The sequence below is a fragment of the Urocampus carinirostris genome, chromosome 8, assembly GCF_059441175.1.
Source record: "Urocampus carinirostris isolate Australia breed hairy pipefish chromosome 8, RoL_Ucar_1.0, whole genome shotgun sequence".
Lineage (NCBI taxonomy): Eukaryota > Metazoa > Chordata > Actinopteri > Syngnathiformes > Syngnathidae > Urocampus > Urocampus carinirostris.
The window spans coordinates 43,026,349-43,046,145 of record NC_142356.1 but is presented as its reverse complement, the minus strand read 5'-3'; the positions used below and the strand labels follow the sequence as shown (position 1 = coordinate 43,046,145).

Below are 19,797 nucleotides of genomic sequence, written 5' to 3'. Positions count from 1 at the left end.
ACCGCTATAGACAACAAAGATCCATTTTAGCTAGGTTGCCTTACACCAGGGGTCGGGAACCTATGGCTCGCGAGCCATATATGGCTCTTTCTATGAGCACCTGTGGCTCAGAAACAAATTTGATTGCATGCAAATTGTCTTCATCTCGTTCAAAACCTGAGCCATTAATCCTGTTGAGATACACGCAAAGGCAAACCAAAGCTGAATTATAAAGCAGTACTTTGCAGAATATATAGGGCACGTTTTTCACTACAATTTACAGTCAAGATGTCACACCCAAAAAAAAACCAACTCGTTTTGCCTGTACAACGCTAAAGAATCCTTTATATAAAAGCTCACTATATGATCTGTGTTCAGTGTTCAGATACCTTATGATGAATCCTCAGAACAAACTGTAAATACGCCAAAACACCGGAAGACAACTTAAAGTTATTTGATTGGGTGAGTAGGAGGGATGGGTGGAACTATGCAAAAAATGCAAGCACTCCCTCCCATCTCTCGCCCTACACCGTCTGCGCCAAAGGTAAGCACATCAGGCTCCCTGTTTGCAGAATGTTGTTACGTTTTTACAAAATAACTGCTTGCATCTGGTTTTGAAATCAATATGTATGAAAAAAAGGGTCAAAATGAGTTTAACCGAGACAAGTTTAAAGTGGTATAATTGTTGATTTTGGGACACGGGCTCTGGCACTATTCTCTTTTCATAATTTTTATCAAATCATTAAAAAAAATGTGCTGAAGACTAAGATTTTGTCTGTGGCGCGGGTTTAGCAAATTAGTAAATTTGTCTTATAATATATGGTGTGGCTCTTTCCCAAAATAAAATTAATATATTTTGCTTTTATGGCTCTTTGAGTCAAAAAGGTTCCCGACCCCTGCCCTACATGGTTATAGACATATATTTTTGACAAGTAATGGCCTACTTAATTTCGGATATGTTCTTTGAATTTAAAAAAACCTTTTTGCGGCGACAGATAGACAAAAAAGATCCATCCTATTTTGACTGCCCTCTAAGGCTGTAGACGTCTTTATTCGGTTTTTGCTCGGCTGCTATAGCCTGTGATAGACACAGGGTTCGTACAAGCAATTGAAATCCTTGAAAATGCTTGAATTTGAATACTGTTTTTCCAAAGTCAGGAAAATGCTTAAATTTTAGGTGAAGTGCCTGAAAATGCTTGAAATTGTTGCCATTGCCATGTTTTTTTGGCTGTCTGACTCTATAGACCACGCAATAAATGAAGAAAAACGGTGTGAAAATGACGCCAACACGCATACTCTGTTGGATTGTTGTTATAGGGTTGTCATGTAAAGCGTCACTGCCACTTACTGGATGCACCTAAGAGACAGCTCTATTCAGAAAAGCTCTTTTGACTCAGCTCCCAAACGGCTCCTTAGATTTTGATTTATCATGATATATTATTAATAATAATTAAACATTATGCACTAGAAAACCTGAAAAACACATGAAATATAAATTAAAATATTCACTGATGCATAAAAAACTTTGTAAAATGCTACATAATTTTGGGTTTTTACACACTGAACAGATTTAAAGTCTAACAACAACACAAAATCCCATAAAATGGCAAATAAAATATAGATTAAGAATATTAACTCTTCAGTGCTATAAATAAAAAAAAGTTATTACCTACAACCTGCATGTACAGACAAACTCGCACAGGCAAATTCAGTAAAACTTTTCAAATAATTGTGTGTGTATTGCCAAGCTGAGTGACGTCATCATGACACGGCTCATTTCAACTGAATGCTGGTGTGTTTCTTAAAAAAAATCTATAAAATTCAGGCCAAGTCCTTAAAAGTCTCCTGTCACGCTTCATTGCCTTAGTTTTCACCGTCCCGCAGTCATCGTCCGGTTCCACTTTCCTGGAGCAGAACCGTAAACCATCTCGGCTAATGCTCTCCGGCTAACTTTGAAACGACGACATTCCTGAGCACTCCTGACAAGTCGTTACCTCGAAGTGCCGGCGGTGACGACAGATCCCCGTCAAGCGTAAATGTAGGCGGCTAATTGACAGGCAAAGGTGGGGTTAGCAGCAATTAAGAGCCCCTAGCTTTCGGGTCAAGCATAATTAGCATGCCAAGATTCAATACTGATGGATGATTGGTATCTTTGTCGTGTGTGTGGCTAAAGATGAATGTTACTTTGCTTTGATTACTTTGTACGAATAAAGTATTTCTACTATGAATGGGAATCCAAATTTTTCAATCGTTGCATATCTTTGTTTAAGTCAAGACTGCCAATGGGTTTTGTTTTGCAACATATTTGTGGAATATTTTTTTTATTGTAAGGACTGCATTTCGAAGCTAATTATGTAGTAAAATAACAAAAATGAATTACTGAAAGTGAGTGATATCTTTTTTTATATCTCTGCACAAAATTAATGAATACGTTTTTGAAAAATCCATTATTCTATTAAATTATAATAAGATTTGTTTTTTCTCTCTGCCGTGAAATTTTAACTCATTTAAACATTTTTATACTAAAGCAAGTTTGAACTGGAACTGACACGGAAAAATGTCTATTACACATAAATCAATATGTTTCATTGCAACAACAAACTAACTACAAAATCAAAAAAATAAGCTGGTAATTTTCAAAAACACAAATAATGAAAAACGTCCCTAAAAAAACACTGGAAATATTGCTGTGCAAAAAAATATGGGGGGTAATAATAGTTGTGTCAAAACTCCTCTGTGCATTCCATATGCTCCCTCTAAAGCTTATCTCTGGAATCATTAGTAGTGAATGAGTAAAACTGGTGATAAGATTGTAAAGACATACGTTTTTATTTTAGAAATGCATATAAACTGGCTGCCCTTTGCCCTAACTAGTAACAAATGGTAGCTTTTGGCTTCGAGAAGGTTGGAGACCCCTGATATAAAGCATTATATTATGACATTTGAAAAGATGTTCATATTAGCTTCCCATAACCCAAATGGCTCCGCCTCCAATATTCCCTTTATCTAAAATAAAAAAAATTGAGACCCAGAAACATGTTCTACAAAGTGGAAATCGGAGCAATGTTGAATTAAAAGCGAGGTGCAAGTCGATGACCATATTTCGCCCTTTTTAGTTAGAGCAGCTTCCTATTTTTTGGAACGAGTTCTAAAAACATTTTAACGGTGAAAGTTCCTTTGTGGCGAGAACGTGTCCGAGCTTCTGAGACTTCAGGACGGAAAGTCGGCTGGGGCCTTCCTGTGCAGAGTTCACATGTTCTCCGTTCTCTCTTGCGGCTTCCTCGGGTTACTCGGCCTCCCTCTCGAATTCCTTAAAACACGCATGTTAGCTGAACCCAAGACTTGGATTTTCCGTCGGGGCAAGTGAGAGTGTGGACGTTTTTATTACGACGGAATGCGTTGTTAGCGGTTGGCTGGCCATCAAGTCGGGGTGGAATGCGTCTCCGGCTCCTCTGTGACCCTGCTCGCACGAATCTGAGGGAAAAAAAAAGAGATGAAACATATATTCTTATTTAACAAAAGACAGCAAAATCCAGGGTTCCATTCTAGCTTGACCTTCCTTGAAGGCTGTAGACGTTTTTAGATCAGTTTTTGCATGGCTGCTATAGGCTGTGATAGACACAGGGCTTGAAATCCTTAAAAATTTAGAAGTTTATATGTTTTCAAGGTCAGGAAACTGCTTGAAAACATATAAACTATATAAACTTGAAATTTGGTTGAATTGCTTCCAAATGCTTGAAATGTTTGCCTTTGCAATGTTTCTTGGCTGTCTGACTCTATAGACCACAAAATAGATGAAGATTTTTGTTTTTTTAAATGGGTGAAAATGACGCCAACACGCCAACTCTTGTGGCTTGTCATCATGGCATTGTCATGTAAAGTCTCACCCTCGAGGCCAGTTCTATCAAGAAAGATATTTTTGGCTCCCAAACAGCTTATCAGATTTTTTAATTTTTCCAATGATTTATTCTAAAAAATAATAAAACATTATGCACCAAATTATTTAGTGATTAGTAATTTCATTTGCAGGGAATCCCTGCAAAACATGAAATATAGATCTACAAAGAAATTGTAAAAATACAAAACTATTTTTACACACTAAACAGATTTAAAGTCAAACACCAACAAGGAGTGGCGGAACTATGCACACTTCCATCCACTCCAGGCATTTATATTGACACTTCCCACAGCATGGGCAAAATCTTACCCCTTTGTCAAAACTTTTGTTGGCTTGAATTATTTCTTCTTTTTTTTCAAAAGGCAAAAAAACAGTCCATAAAATACACCAAATGCTCTCATCTAGTATATGGTATACAATTTAAATCGATAAACATGTCCTCACACAGCAACAATAAAATCTCACTTAATTGCCTGAAATTGTTACTTATTTTAAGGATATTTCATTCTATTACTTTGAAATAATAATAAAAGGCAACATTAATCGAAGATTCTCAGATGGGATCACAAAGTAATATTGTTGTTTAGCTGGGGATTTTAAAACTACCTCTCCCTAGGATTGTCATGCTCTTAAGAACACTTTGTGGCTTATCCTTAAAAATTGTGCGTCGATTGGTTATGGCCATATTCCTTAGCAAGGGTACCAGTGTGAATTCTTCGCATTTCTTTATTGTATCAAGCTTTGTTTCCATGGTTTTTGCTTCTCCCTCTAGCATCACTGCAAGTCTTGGTCTATTAATATAATATAAAAATACACTGTGGCACCGCAGATGAGCAAAGTCTTTACAAACCACAAGATATTCTGAACTGAACAGAATAAAGAGACTAAACAGCATTGGAGGAGGTACAGTAGTTCAGCCAATAGCGTATCTGTATTCACATGATGCCGTGACACAGACCAGCATTTTATATAACGTTAATTGATAGCACACAGGTATCTTAGACACTAACAGTACTAGTTTTGAAGTTTTGGACACAAAATAATTTGTTGTTGATATCTTATAGTGGGGGAAATTGCGTAAAGAAGGCAGAAAATATTTCCACCAGTGTTTCTCATACCAAATAAAAACCCTGACCGGTTTATTTGCTCCCTGCCAGGGTTTCAAATTTGAAAGAATTCCCTTCACTAATAGGTTGCGCTTTACAATAACATACAAGTCAACTTCTAGTTAAGTCAAGTCAAGTCATGTTTATTTGTATAGCCCAGGGGTGGCTCTAGAGCCCCATGCGGCTCTTGGCCAATAAGAATTCAGCTCTTTGCCTCATCATATTTCCTATATACTGTGGCTCTTTGCCTTGTTTCATGTTCATTTTTTCCCCTCTTAAAACACACTTGAATCCATCAGAGTTAATAACAAATAATAAATAATATTTTGAAATAAATTTGTCAGATTTGTTGTTTTTATGCTGCTCCGGACACATAACTGACTGCCAATCATTTGCATAGGTTACGTCTAATGCCGGGAAATTAAATAAACATTTCATAAGAGTGCAGGCTGTTCCCTCATGGTCAAAATGGCAAAATGCAAAGCAAAACAGAAATATGAAGATGAACACAGGGCATTTAAGGGAGAATGGGAAGATGCTTACTTTTTTGTTGAACAGAATAGCAAATCACTCTGTTTATTATGCAGTACCACGATATCCCATTTCAAGACTTCAAATCTTCAGCGTCATTTTAGCACAGCCCATGCTAACATTGACAAGGAATTCCCCAAAGGTACTGAAATACACAAGCAACAATTGAGCACCTTGAAAAGCCAGGTAAAAAGACAGTCTCAAATGTTTCAGCAATTGATTAAGCATGGAGAAACTGTGACACTTGCCTCCTATAAAGTGGTGTGGAACATTGCCCGTGATAAAAAAAAACATACAGCGAAGACGAGTTTTTGAAACAGTGTTTTGTGGATTTAATTGAAACTCTGGCTTCAGGTCAGTGCGTGGTGTGGCTCTTTGACTCTGACAGTTAAAAATTTCGGCTCTTTGTGTCAAACTTGTTTGCCACCTCTGGTATAGCCCTTAATCACAAAGAGTCTCAAAAGGCTGCACAGATCAAAGACTATTGCAAACTACAGACACCATCCCCTCATCTAAAATTTACATAAGGGCAAATGTAACTGCGGTGTACCTGTCCCACCAAAGATCCACATTCACGCTGGACTGGATGATGAGGTTTTTATTACAGTTTCTGCAAATGAAATGAGTCACAACACGTGATTATCTTCTCTGCTGGCTTTGATCTCTTTGATCTCGTTGCCAGCTCGCTCTGTAGACTGCCCAAAGCATATCAAAGAGCTTTCTTTTCAATTTACATAAAATACATTTTAGAATATCACAATACATTTTTTCATCCATTTTAACAAGATACTTTTAACAAGAGATCGTACTGTGTTTTTTTCAACGTTTACAATGAATTCAACATATTTTGTCTTTAGTCTGAATTTTAACCAACATCATCCTTTTTATATATATGAGAAAATAGAAATAAGAACAATAATGAGTATAAAAACGAAATGAGTCACAACACGTGATTAGCTTCTCTGCTGGCTTTGATCTCTTTGATCTCTACAAGGGGGAATTAACCCTTTAGCACAACAGAAACAAAAAGAAAATAAATCCAAACAGCTTGACAACATCAATCACATTACTGTGCATGTTGAGTGATTTGCCAGCTGTGGTTATAATGTTTAGAATTAACTTTTTTGTGAGCCCCAAAAGATGTGTCTTACCGTTGGCAGCTCGCTCTGTAGACTGCCAACAAAACCCCGCCTTCCGGTCACATGTCAAAAGCCAAAACAAACCCTACCCATACCAGCAGGTGGCACTGTTGGACTCATCATTGCAGGACTCTAACCAAAAACTATACACATATTTCAGCAGGAATTTCAATAAAACAAAAGTTATTATTACACCCGTTACACAAATAATACACAGATATTATCAACATCAAATATAGTTTAATCATATGCTATAGTGTTTTAAGCTCAGCTTTAAACCTTTCCACTGAGGTTGCAGTTTGAATCTCAGGGGGAAGAGCATTCCACAGTACCGGGGCCCGGATGGAGAAAGCTTATTTGGAAAAACACTGATTCGACATTGGAAAGTGAAAACATCATAACGCGAGGTCACTGTATTCAGGGAATCTCCTGCAATCCTTCCTTTAAATCAAAATGTTTTTGCTTGCATTTCCTAAAATCACAGTTTTATCACGCTACCTGTCCCAATACTTACACACGTTTCTTGTGAATAGCTTAAAGCTTGTGTTCATGTATCATCCACAATCTTCCATTCTTTAGAGTACAACCTTGTGGTTTTTCGCCTTTTTTAGATTCCATTCTGCGACTGCATTCCTGTGCTTTTGCTTTTCAGGCTGTAACAGCTCAATAAGGTCGCCAGTGAGGAGTTCTGTCAGGCTTGTTCTTCACAGCTCATCGATAGATATGTGTTACTTGAGTAACACGAGACGCCATTAAAAGCTTGGAGATGGCGGGGCGGCTCTGAGCCGGGACTATTAGGCGGAAAGTGTCCGGTGTTGGCAAAACACCAGGCTGATGCTATTGACGAATAACAGTGGCAGGTGCTAAGTTTTTAGTCACTCTACCAAGCCCCCTCTACCAAGGGGGATTTCAGAGCCATCTAAAGCTCAGCTGTTGTGTTGTAACTACACGTGTGAGCAGTACCGGAACATCTTTTAACAGAACATAATAAAGGTTAAAATTAGATTGAAAATACCTTGTCTAGGTTGGGAAATCTCTTTTGTTGAAGCCTTTGTTTTTTCGCAAAGGGTTGGGGTGTGCAAAACTATGGTCTGTGTAGGCCACCATAAAAATCTTGCAAAATATAAATGTTAAAGGGACACCGTGTAATATGTATTCTGTAGTGCACCTGAAAAGGAGTTGTGCAATCCAAAAGAGGGAATACATATTACAGTGACTACAGTAACATTGTCTCCTCGTTATTTGGCCAAGCCTTTCAAAAAATGTTTGTTTTTACAACAGTTTAAGATGGCGCTAGGTCACTATTTTCTGTCAAACCCATCATCAGAAGAAGAAATCCTCTCATGCCCACTTAAACACATCCCCCCACCCATCCCCTAAGATGGATCTTTTTTTTAAGTGGTAACATAATATTGGTTGAGACAAAACAACAATTGCTTATTATTGTTAGTAACGCATCATCTCCATCCATGTTACCTTACCCTCCACCCTAAAATAAGCAAAATTATCTAATCAAGTGAGTTGTTCTGCTTGGTTTATGTTGGACTTTTCAATTTTTGATCTCGTTTTACTTGTTTTTTTAATGTTTTTTTTAAATTAAGTAAATTGGTCAATAAAATAAGAATAATATCTGATTTAGTAGATAGTTTTGCTTGTTTTAAGCATTTTATTCTAACCGTGCTAGAAAATACTTCTCAAAATAATCAACTAACTGCTGAGGAGTTAGTTTATGTAAAGGATTTATTTTTTTCTCATATTCACAAAACAAGTTAAATATCTTAAAATTGGCAAAATTATACTTAAAAATAGATACATTTTCTGCCATGGGGTAAGAATAGGTTTTCTCTGTACAATACGCTCAAGGCTAAATTCAAATAGTTGGCTACATTTTCTGTGCTTATTATTTTTTGACCGTGTATTTATTTTATTTATAAAGATACTTATAGCATTTTGTGCTAGCCCTATTGCGTTCTGAAATTTTTAATGCATATTACCACATTTTACGTTTAAAACAGGGACCTAATATATTGTTCTGCTTCAATTCTAAGTGTTCCAATACCTATTTTTTTAAACATATTTATATGCAAATTAATATAAAATGAAGTATTATGTCGATGAGTTATTTGCAGTTATTTTTATTCATTTATATGACAAAAGATGGATAGGCCTACATTGTCGTTTTTTCTCATGGATTACTATCAGGTTTGTGACTATCAGGTGATACAAAAAAATTCAATCTGTCAACCAAATTTTCGTACCCAAGGTGGTCCTCGACTTGAAAAGTTTGCCCACGCCTGGTTGGGGGGGTTATCATTTGGATCTAGGGATTTGCAAAACGATACGTGTGCAATCCATCAAGTACATGTTTCTGAGATGACACACTCATGGGGGGATGAGGTGACACTGGGGATCGAATTTTGTCTTGAAAATGCAAAGTAACTTTACAAGGAAATATTTTGCCTTTATTGGAAAACACAATATTCACTAATATTTAACATTTAATAATAAGAAAGTAAACAAATATACTATATTTACCATAAGCAGGTTCTTATCTAAACTGAAAAAAGTCCAGGTATTTAAAAAGAAACAAGAAACAGTTAAATAACTAGAGTAAGACCTTGGTTATCGCGGTTAATGGGGACCAAAACCACCCGCGATAAGTGAAAATCCACGAAGTAGCGGCGCACCTTCAAAAAAAAAAGTTTTGTTTTTTTTAATTATTATTTTTTAGACCCGCTTAATGGGGAACAAAACCACCCGCAAAAAGTGAAAATCTGCGAAGTAGCGACGACCCTTCAATAAAAAAAAAAAAAAAATCTCATCTCATTATCTGCACCGCTTATCCTTATTAGGGTGACGCCGCGACCGCCGAACTCGCTCCGTCGCGCGGCCCGGGAGTGACCTCCGCCGACTCCCCCCCTCCCCCGTCCCATCCAGCCGGCCGCCTTATCCCGGGTCCACTGACGTTCTGCCGATAAAACCCGCAAAAAGTGAAAATCTGCGAAGGGATGATTTTCATAATGAAGAAACAAAAACGAAATTCCAGAGATAGGTCTTTTTCATGCAACAGCGATAATATGTGACTTCATTTTTAAATAGAGTTTAATACAACACTAGACAACTCCCGAGGCAATTATGAGAGTTGTGATGGATCTGGAAGATGATACCGGGATATATAGCCCCGGTTGTTTGCATGTAACTGTTAGCATTTTTTTTACCTCAGAGAGATGTATCTGTAATTTTTTTCTTGGTTTTGAGGGGGGACCACCCCCACCACCCCTCACTTTTAAGCATGTAGCCATTAGCATAACTCATTGGCATGTACGCATTAGCATGATTGGTAAATATAAAGTTGTTAGCATGTATCCATTAGCATAATTTTTTGCAAGAAGCAGTTAGCATTTAGCCGTTAACGTAATTTTTTAGCATCTATCCATCTAAACCATTAACATGTTACTATTAGCATAATTTGTAAACATGAAGTCGATAGCATGTAGCCATTAGCACAATTTTGTAGCACGAAGAGGTTAGTTTTTAGGCGTTAGCATGAAGCAATAAGATGTAGCCGTGAGCATAATTTGTCAGGATGTAGCTTTTAGCATAACTTTTTTTTACCAAGTATCCATTAGCATAATTCTTAAGAAAGTAGCAGTTAGCATGTAGCCGTTAGCATAATTTGTTAGCATGAAGCAGTTAGCATGTAGCAGTTAGCATGGAGCTATAACAATTAGACATTATCATAATTTTCCAGCATGTAGCTGTTAGCATAAGTTGTCAATATTCAACTGTTAGCAAGGAGCCGTTAGCATAATATGTAAGCAAGAAGCAGTTAGCATTGACCAATCAGTGTTTACAGCTATCATGAGTAAGCATAGCGTCAGCCAATCCCAGCAAATATTTGGGCTGGCTATGCCAGCCCAACTCGTCGCCGGCAGTGTTTACAGCCAGCTTGCGCTAAAATTTGGGGGACTGGATTTTTGTTGTAGGAATCGTTGGGGTACTCCAAAAGCTCTCGGGGGAGAAGCGAGCCAAACTTTTACGGAAGAAGATAGATATAATAATATTTTGGAGGATATTAATAGTTGTGTGGCCTTGCCACTCGGAACACATTACAACTGTGCTTACAGCTCAGTTGGTAATGTGTGTTGTAAGTGGCAGGCCATCACAACTCATTAGTATTTAGTTAAGAATATAATACTTAGAATAACAAAGTACCGTAAATTCCGGACTATAAGCCGCTACGTTTTTCCCAAATGTTCAGCCCTCCGGCCAATCCGGTGAAGCGGCCAATTTATGTAATTTATCAAACGGCCTCTTATGACGAGGAAGACTTTGACTCCTTAGTTTAGGCAAAAATTGTCTATATGACAGAGGTTCTTTCAGATGGCGAGGAGACGCCTTCTACTGTGACAATTCTAGAGAGGAAGATGAAGACGGTATACCGTGAATTTAACAATTACGGTATGCTTCTTTAAAAGATACGTTTGATACGTTGCGTGCGTGTTCATAGTAGCGTGTTGGTACCTTTCAAAGGCACGGTTTGGGATGAAAGTTATATTATTATTATTAAAGCTTTGAAAACTATCTCGATGTACCGTCTTTCTTTGTAAATATGTGTAACCATGTATAATATGTATTTGCAACTGTATATTTTTGTAATGTATTTATTTGTATTTATTTGAGACACTTATGCTGATTTTCACGAGCGAATAAGAAAGAAGGGGCTGAGCAAACGAGGGCTGATGGGAACTGGGGACGGGTAAAGGTGAGTGTTTGTGAACGCAGGAGACAATTGTGGATATATATTTTTCCCACCCTTACCTTTGGAAATATACACTTTTTTTTCCTTGGATTACTTTCAACGGGTACCCCGACTCTGCAGGTCTGCATCAAATGATAAGTAGCTTGCTCTGTTCACTGCACGTACCGACCCGGTATTGCAGTATCACCGGGAACGATGCAATAGCACTGATAGATTTTTGGCCCTGCCGCATGGCTTTGAGGCTAGGACCGGATACTTACCTGGCAGGGGAGATACCATGATGTGGTTCTGGATGTGTTGGCATGCGTTGGTCAGGACTCTTCATTTCGAATAATGTTTGATTTTTGCAATCTGGAGATGGAATAAGAGCTTGCTCTGTCCACTCCACGCATCGGCCCGGTATTGCAGTACCTCCGGGAACGGTGCTTTCGCACTGATCACTGCATGGCTCTGTGGCTAGGACCTTGACTCGGCCTCTTGGCTGCGAGAAAGTGTCTCGGCCCCTTGGCTTTGTAGCGTATTATGATTTGACCGATAACGGATAATGGATAATTGATAAAGAATATAGAACAATAAACCTTACAACTTTTATACACTTTTTATGTCACTGAGACTCAAATGTTACCAAATAACAGGTATGACCCACTTGCGTCCCCTCAGAAATCAGAGTTACCTTATTCCAAACAGACAGTGAACCAACAAGAATCTGGATTATGATTTGAAATAGAAATGAAATACATCAAAACAGACATGAAACTATCACACACGAATCGATCTCTCAAGGGAACGTACATAGAAGGAGATAGTTTTCCCTTCCTTTAATCAATATTCATCTCAAGTTAGGGAAGGTGGAAGAAGAAACATGGAGCATGAAGTGACGGCATCAAGCCTTCGGCCTGAAGAAGAAAAAAAGCGAGGAATGGATGTTATGACAAATGTTGTTAATCAATTAGACGGGGCGTTGCAGGAGAGTGCTTCTAGCAGCCAGTAAAAGCCTCAGAGTTGCTGACCTTGGGAAGGGTATTTATCACCAAGAATCCCTCTTTTTTTTTCTGCTCTCGTTCTGAGTTTAGCACCGCCACTTAGTCATATTTCCTTTGCCCGAGGCATATGACTTGTAAGATTTAATTTGTGCTATATAAGCCATTATTCCGTAATGAAGAAATGAGAATTGTCCCGGTTTGAGTACTCTAAGCCAGGGATTTTTAATGTTTTTAAGCCAAATCACTTTTTTTTCAGCTTGAATTATAAGGTCAATTAAAATTACAGTACAGTACTGTATATGTTTTTCTTCATTTCATTTTGATTCACGATTTTACTCTAATTTTGGGTTTTACTGTATTTTTAACCTGATTTTCATGTTTCACAAAATTTTTATCTTGTTTTCAAGAAAAACAACGACAACAACTTATAAGTAGAAAAAAAATCTGCATTTTTACTATGTTCTAACTTTTTTCTGAAAGTTTTAGTAAATTAGGAATAACTACATAAGTAGAGTTGTGTGTCAGATCTTGGATTTGATCATTTTGGGAGGGGAATATTACTTTCTTACAGTTTTGTCTCGTCGTTCTTGGAAAATAATTCAAATAATACTTAAAATGAGCAAAATTAATATGTGTGTGAATTTTTTTACAACATTCTGTCTTTATAATTTGATTTTTTTGTAAAAGTATTTTTTTAAAGTCAGTAAGGGAGCAAGTCCATGCATTATTTTATATGGTACCAAAAGAACCCTCAAATCACATCTTAACCTAACAGGGAGCCAATGCAGGATAGATAAAATCAGGGTAATGTGATCAAACTTTCTTGTCTTAGTTAAAAGTCTTGCTGCAGCATTTTGTACCAGCTGCAGGCTCTTGATTTTGGACTTAGTGAGACTGGAGAGTAGTACATTACAGTAATCGAGATGGGAGGTAACAAAAACGCATGAATTAGGGCGAATTTTAGCAATAGGAAACAGTTTGAAAGATAGTAACAGATGCCTGAAACAGTGGATTTAGAGACGTTTGCTTGCACGAACAGCTTTGTAAGGCAAGTGACACAAAGGATGTAGCAGGAGCAGCTAAAAACAACAATAAATGCTTCCGGAGAGCCATAGCCTGCAGCCATACCCCTAACATGACTAGAGAAGGAAAGAGCGGGGAAAAAAGTACCAGATGAAAAAAAGCGATCCAACCATTTTCTCAACCACATCAAGCTTTCTTATTCCACTTTCATTTTAAATGACACAGCTCGCCTCTTGTTTACACCACCATATCGAATGGATGCACGACACATTTAACAATAAAAATGTCAAAGTTCTTAGAACGCCGGAGATACAGTACAGTATGTTTACACACGAACTAAGAAGAGGAAGCCGGATTTCTTCTTCGGGCTGGATGCTGGGTAAGCTCTCACAGCTCCACACGCTGGTAGCGGCCGAAAAAATCACTACAGCACTGTCCTGTACTCGAAAAAAGGTGCACAATACAAAAACTAACCGACAACAATGAATTTTTCGGAAACACAATTTTTTTTTCGTATTTACCTTTATTTGTAACTCGAATGTTTGTAAGTAAGTTAGCATCTGTATATAAATGAATGAAATATTTGGACACCACAAGTAGTGGCTGTTTAATATACACTGGGGCTTTAAGAATTTGAAGTCCCTTTTTGTCAATTGTTTGCCCTTTACTCATTTTTTCCATTTACTGTAAACGTCTCCATAAATCAGTGTCATTTCGGCACATTCATCTGACGTCCCTGCTGCGCCTCTTTTAATCATTCCCACAACGCTCGTAGGTTCCGTTCAACATGCTGCACCGCCCATGGCAACCGCTACGATTCGTTCAATAATTTTATGAACCTAAACCCAGCGGGTCACCTGTCACCCTACAAAATAAGACTTTATTAGCCAGCCAATTGGCTCGACTCGAGCCTAACATTTGCTCATAAAGAAGGGGACTTTAAAAATAAAACCACTGAATTAACTCAATGGAGTGTATGATAGCAGTTGTGCTTTGTTCTGTTATTTATCATTTTCAGGGTTTGTACAGGTGCTTCAATTCCTTGAAAATGCTTGAATTTTAATGTTGTGATTTCAAGAATTGTAAAGTGGTGATATTTTGGGTAAAGCGCTTATAAATGTAAATTGAAAATTGTTGCCATGTTTCCATAAGGGTCTGCTTGAAGGTGACACAGAGAATGCTCTCTGGTTGTTTCAAATTTCTATTGCTTCTACTGATATAGATGAATGTTAGTTACTCAGGTGATCATTGGATGAAAGAATAGATAGTGACCAATGCATGCTTTTGCAAATATATCTCACTCAATGGTAATCATAACCCCCTGCTATATCCCAAAATCCATCCCAGTTTTATAGTCGCCTAGAGATAAGGCATCTCAAGCACATGGGCGACAACCGGAATTTGAAAAAAAATATCTTATACGATCATGAAATCCGCGCCAACCCTTAAGATAACCTGATTATGCGTTTGCAGCTTATGCATGACACAAATTTGCTCTCTTGGCCACCGCTCTCAGCAATAGTTGACTAAGGATAACAGTTGGCGGCCAAAACAGTGCAGTCTGTTTTAAGTGGGCCACAAGAGCACACTTCAGTGGCTCACATTGACCAATTTGCTCTCTGGGTCCCTGCGCACAGCAATAGTCAACCGCGGATAATGGGTAGTGGCTATAAAAGTGCTGTTCATTTTAGGCGCTACTCTATGGCAAAATACAGTGGGCCGAACAGGGAAAAAAAGCACTTCGATGGCCCTTGCTCTTGGTGATAGTCGGCCGGGGATAAAAGACTGCGGCTGCATGGGTGCTGTTCATTTTAGATAGAAAAAAAGCAGAAATATATAGCCACTGTCATGACACAAATTTGCTCTCTTGGCTCCCACTCACTGAAATTGTCCACTGCGGATAGTTGGTCGCTGCCAAAATAGTGGAGTTAATTTTAGATGGGCCACTATGGCATGCTTTAGGGACTTGAATCCGAAAGAAATGTGCTCTTTTAGCCCTTGCTTTCGACGATAGTTGACCAAGGGTAATGGATCACGGCAGCATGGAACCAACAGAAAAAAGGGCAAGAAGAACCACCATGCAAATTTGCTGTTTGGGCTCCTGTTTTCCGGAATAGTCAATTGGGGATAGTGGGTTATGGCCAAAACAGTGCAGTTCATTTTAGGCGGGCCACAATGGCATACTTAAAAAAAAAGAAATAGCCTCTGCCTGCCCCAGTTCTCAGCAATAGACAAAAAGTACCTTCTTTGGGTCACTGTTTGCAGCAATTTGGAATTGGGGATAATAGGCCATGGTCTCACAAGAGCAGTTCGTTTTTAGGTGGAAATGATGGCAAAAAAAGAGCCATCGGGATCAACAAATGTGTGCTCTGCCTGTCTTTGCTCAAAGCATTATGTTTTGGAGGATAATGACTAGTACAGTGCGCCTTTTGGAGGACACAACAGCAAAAAATAGCTGCTATACCTGACTGTCACTTTGCTGACTCCCGCTCGTACCAATTTTCTATCGTGGATAATGGAATGTGCAAAGTAGCAAGAGATTACAGTGTGTTGGAACACATTTCATTTGACTGGAAAAAGTCATATTTTCCTCCATATCTCTCTGGGATTTTCAAAGCAAGTCATGTTACTAATTGACCAATCAGGTTGCACTAACAAGACTGTCAGAGCATGTTAGCATCAAGCTCCAATCCCGGCCTGTCGAGCCGTCTCCCAGGGCAACACTTAGCCAATGACCTGCAACAGTCTGACTCGGAGCGACGGCGATCACGCGCCACAAGTTGATATGCATTTCGGCACGGAAACTGCCAAGATCACTATTAGCGACCCTAAGCTTTGAGCGGCGCCAGAAACTTACATAAACATATGCATGTTTTAAGTACGTAGCCGCTAGCTTTCTAAAACATCTCGGCAGCCTTTTATGACACCTTATTGTACGTTTCTTTTATCCCGCACTTTGTCTGGCACAAGCATTTCACTCCAACCGAGGGTTGGGTAAACATTTTAAGTCATGGACAGCATTGAATTAGAACATTTGGAAGAATGGTCGGGCCAGGCGAAGAAAAACAATTCAATTAATTTTTTTAAACATAGACTCGACCTCATACCTTGGCAATAATTGAGGAGAAAACGACAACTCATTTTCCAGATCTGTATTTACGAATAAATACAATATACACGGAGACATTACTATGTACGTTTTATATGACATTTTAAATTTGTTTACTAAAAACACTTCATCATATTGGTTTAAAACACTCATAATGAAAGTAAAGTAGTATATTATTGGGTCCTTTTTACTATTGGGACAGTTCACTCTGGGACACAAAATATTTTAAACAAAAAATGCGCTAATAACTGAAAGTGACATTAGGTGAGAAGAATTATCATCAAGGCAATACAGACATGATGAAAATTTTAATCACTTATATTTGTTACAGATACAGAATTTAGTGCACTTATATTACATAATAAATATATCCTTCAAGCTTAGACGGCTGCTAAACATTCAAGAATTCTTTTTTTAATAAGTATAAGCCCAATTTTACACAAAATATATAATTTTATGTCTTCATCATTGCAGCCACTGTCAAGCTCCTTTTGTTGCACATGCAAGTATGTGAAGTTCTTAGAAGCGCTCGAATTTTATCTTTTTGGGGGTTAGGGTTGGCTTTTGGACTGTATCTGAAAGAGTGCTTTTCTTACTTTCACCCTTTTCATCCTGGAATAAATGATGACCGCGAGCACGCGTGTGACATCACTCTCTGCCCCAAATAATAACAAATCTAAAAAATTGAGCAAAATTCTCCGACAACAAAACAACACTGTTAACCGAGAACATGTTATTTACTACAATTATTTAAAAGAAATTTAATGGAGACTATTGAAGGGTAAACATTTAAAAAATAACTTTGGAAAAAAATAATGAAAATGAAAAAATCGGTGCAGGATGATTTTTTTTAATTTCGATTAACTTTTATCTTTATCTTAAAAAAAGATGAAATTGAAAATAAAAAGATAAAAAATATTTGCCAAGAAATATACACTCTAAAATATATATATTTGAATTTTGATTATAATTTATACCAATTTTTAATGTCATTCTGTAGTGCAAGAATGATTTAAACTATGTTAAAATCTGAAAAATACTTTTTGAAACAATATTGATCTGTTGACAGAACAATTATTTTCTTTCTTATCATGATTTTTCTCCATGTTTTTACTGGACTATTTTCTTGCGGGGAAAAATTATAGAAAAATCATACCATATCTTCGTCATGATCATATAATACTGATGAGTTTGTTCTGTTTTTAATATTAACAGGAAAGAGATTGCATAGGATGCCAGTCTGTTATTAGGCTATTTTACCTAAATGTAGTTCATTCTTTTGATTATTATGCACTCTTAACATATTTGTCACAATTAACCAATCATGTTGCTGTCTTTGATTTCTTCTTTCGTAAAGGAGATTTATTATAGGAGAGCCTTCAAAACAGGTTGGAATTTCTGAGGTATGGGCTCTCTCCTGTTCTCCCTGCAAGTTCAAAATCCATTTCCGTCCACAGGCATGATTTTGTGTGTCTACCAAACCAATAGTTCTTAAATGTTGGATAGATGGGTCGCGGACCATTTTCATTGGGTTGCAGGTAAAATAAGGCAAGGAAGAAAAAAAATGGAGGGTCAATCACACTCTTTAGGGGCCGGTCACACAGACATTTGCAGCTGAATCACGGCCAGAAATTTCTGCCTGAGAGGCGGACGCTATTGGACGCTTTGAGATCGCAATGCAGACGAGATACAGCAGTGCTTAACACGCGGTCGGATATTCGCGCGCGGGTGGCAGCGCGAAAAAGTTTTGCACTGCTCAATTCTTCAGAGTGCGGGTACACAGCCTTTCACGAGCGTATCAAGGCTGAACCACGGCCAGAAATTTCGTGAAGCGGATGCTGTTGGGCGCTGTTGGACGTTTTGAGACCGCCATATAGACGAGATACAGCAGTGCTTTACTCGCGGTCGGAAATTCACACGTGGTTGGCCGCGCGCAAAACTGATGATGACGCGGAAATGACGCGGAACGACGTGCTCTGGCCGCGGCCAGGGCGTGGTTACACATGGGTAGGACGGGAAATTTCAGCGGGTAATCGTGGGTGGAGCATGGTAATAGCATGTTCTGCGCCTGTATCGCGGTGTTATTACGTGAAATTAGCGTGTTACGCGTGTGACAGTCAAACGCCTTTCTCCGCGTATATACAGCGCGATTTGCCGAGCACACGTCAGTTGTGCTCGAGACGTCAAGGGGGTGAACATGGATCCCCGTCAGCGCAGTGACCTCGTCTTAATCCATTTTTATTTCTTGACATTTCTTTTCAAGATAATAAAATAAAAAATGATGCCATAGCTTGAAATCTTGATCTTCACGGGACTGTGTCTTGAGCGGTTATGATTTCTACAGCCCGGTGTTATCCGAGAAATGCATCCCTGCCGAGATTTGCATCCCCTCGCTACTACAACCACTTTTACCTCGTTTTATCTCACTTTTAGGGAATGTAATGGCGAACATATAACCAAAACCACTTCGTCTTGCATTTGTTGGAAATGTAATACAACTTAAACCATTCCGTCTTTGTTTTTGTTGTGAACGTAATCGAACGGTAAATCCTCCCCCCCTCGCGTGAACGCGCATTCTGCTGCGCTTCCAACGAAAGCGATCGTATTCTATATAAAACGCTTATTAAAACTATAAAGCGAGCTAATTATAACAATTGGGAGATCCTAGTCTATATAACGCGTTTCTTTAAACAATAAAGTGCGATTGTATTCTACAAAATGCGTTTGTTAACGCGGATGAAAAAGTCACCAACGTCAATGCACGCTTACAACAAAAGCGATCGCAGCAGAATGCGCGTTCACGCGAGGGGGTGGGGGCGTGGGGGTGTTGCGTAGGAGTCGGAATTGGGCACAACACCGGCTCGGGAGCTTTTATACCCGTGGTCCACACGAGAAAATGACGCAGAAATGACGCGATGAGGAAGCGGAACAGTCGCCGGCGTCTGTTTTGCGGGCATACCACCGATGAACAGCGGGTTGGCCAATTTTGCGCATTTTCCATCGCGGGCAACCACGGGCAAAAAAACCCCGCAAAATTTTAGCCGTGATTCAGCCGCAAACGGTTGTGTGACCGGCCCCTTAAGAGTACTGTAAATTCCGGACTATAAGCCAATATTTTTTTCCCAAATGTTCAGCCCTGCGGCTTATTCAGTGAAGCGGCCAATTTATGGAATTTTTCTAATGGCCACCAGCGGCGCTGGAGTATAAAAGGTAAGATTAAGACCAGTAGAATATGTGCGCCAAGAAAGACTGCAACCTCTAGGTTTA

At 38.6% G+C, this 19,797-nt stretch overlaps 1 protein-coding gene and 1 pseudogene across 6 annotated transcripts in view; both read left to right on the top strand.

Moving 5' to 3' along the window:
* The window catches only part of slit2 (slit homolog 2 (Drosophila)), a 213,211-nt gene that overhangs the window by 40,876 nt on the left and 152,538 nt on the right, over window positions 1-19,797 (top strand). The gene's annotated exons all lie outside the window — the stretch shown is intronic.
* Window positions 11,752-11,841, top strand: LOC148361949 (U2 spliceosomal RNA; annotated as a pseudogene).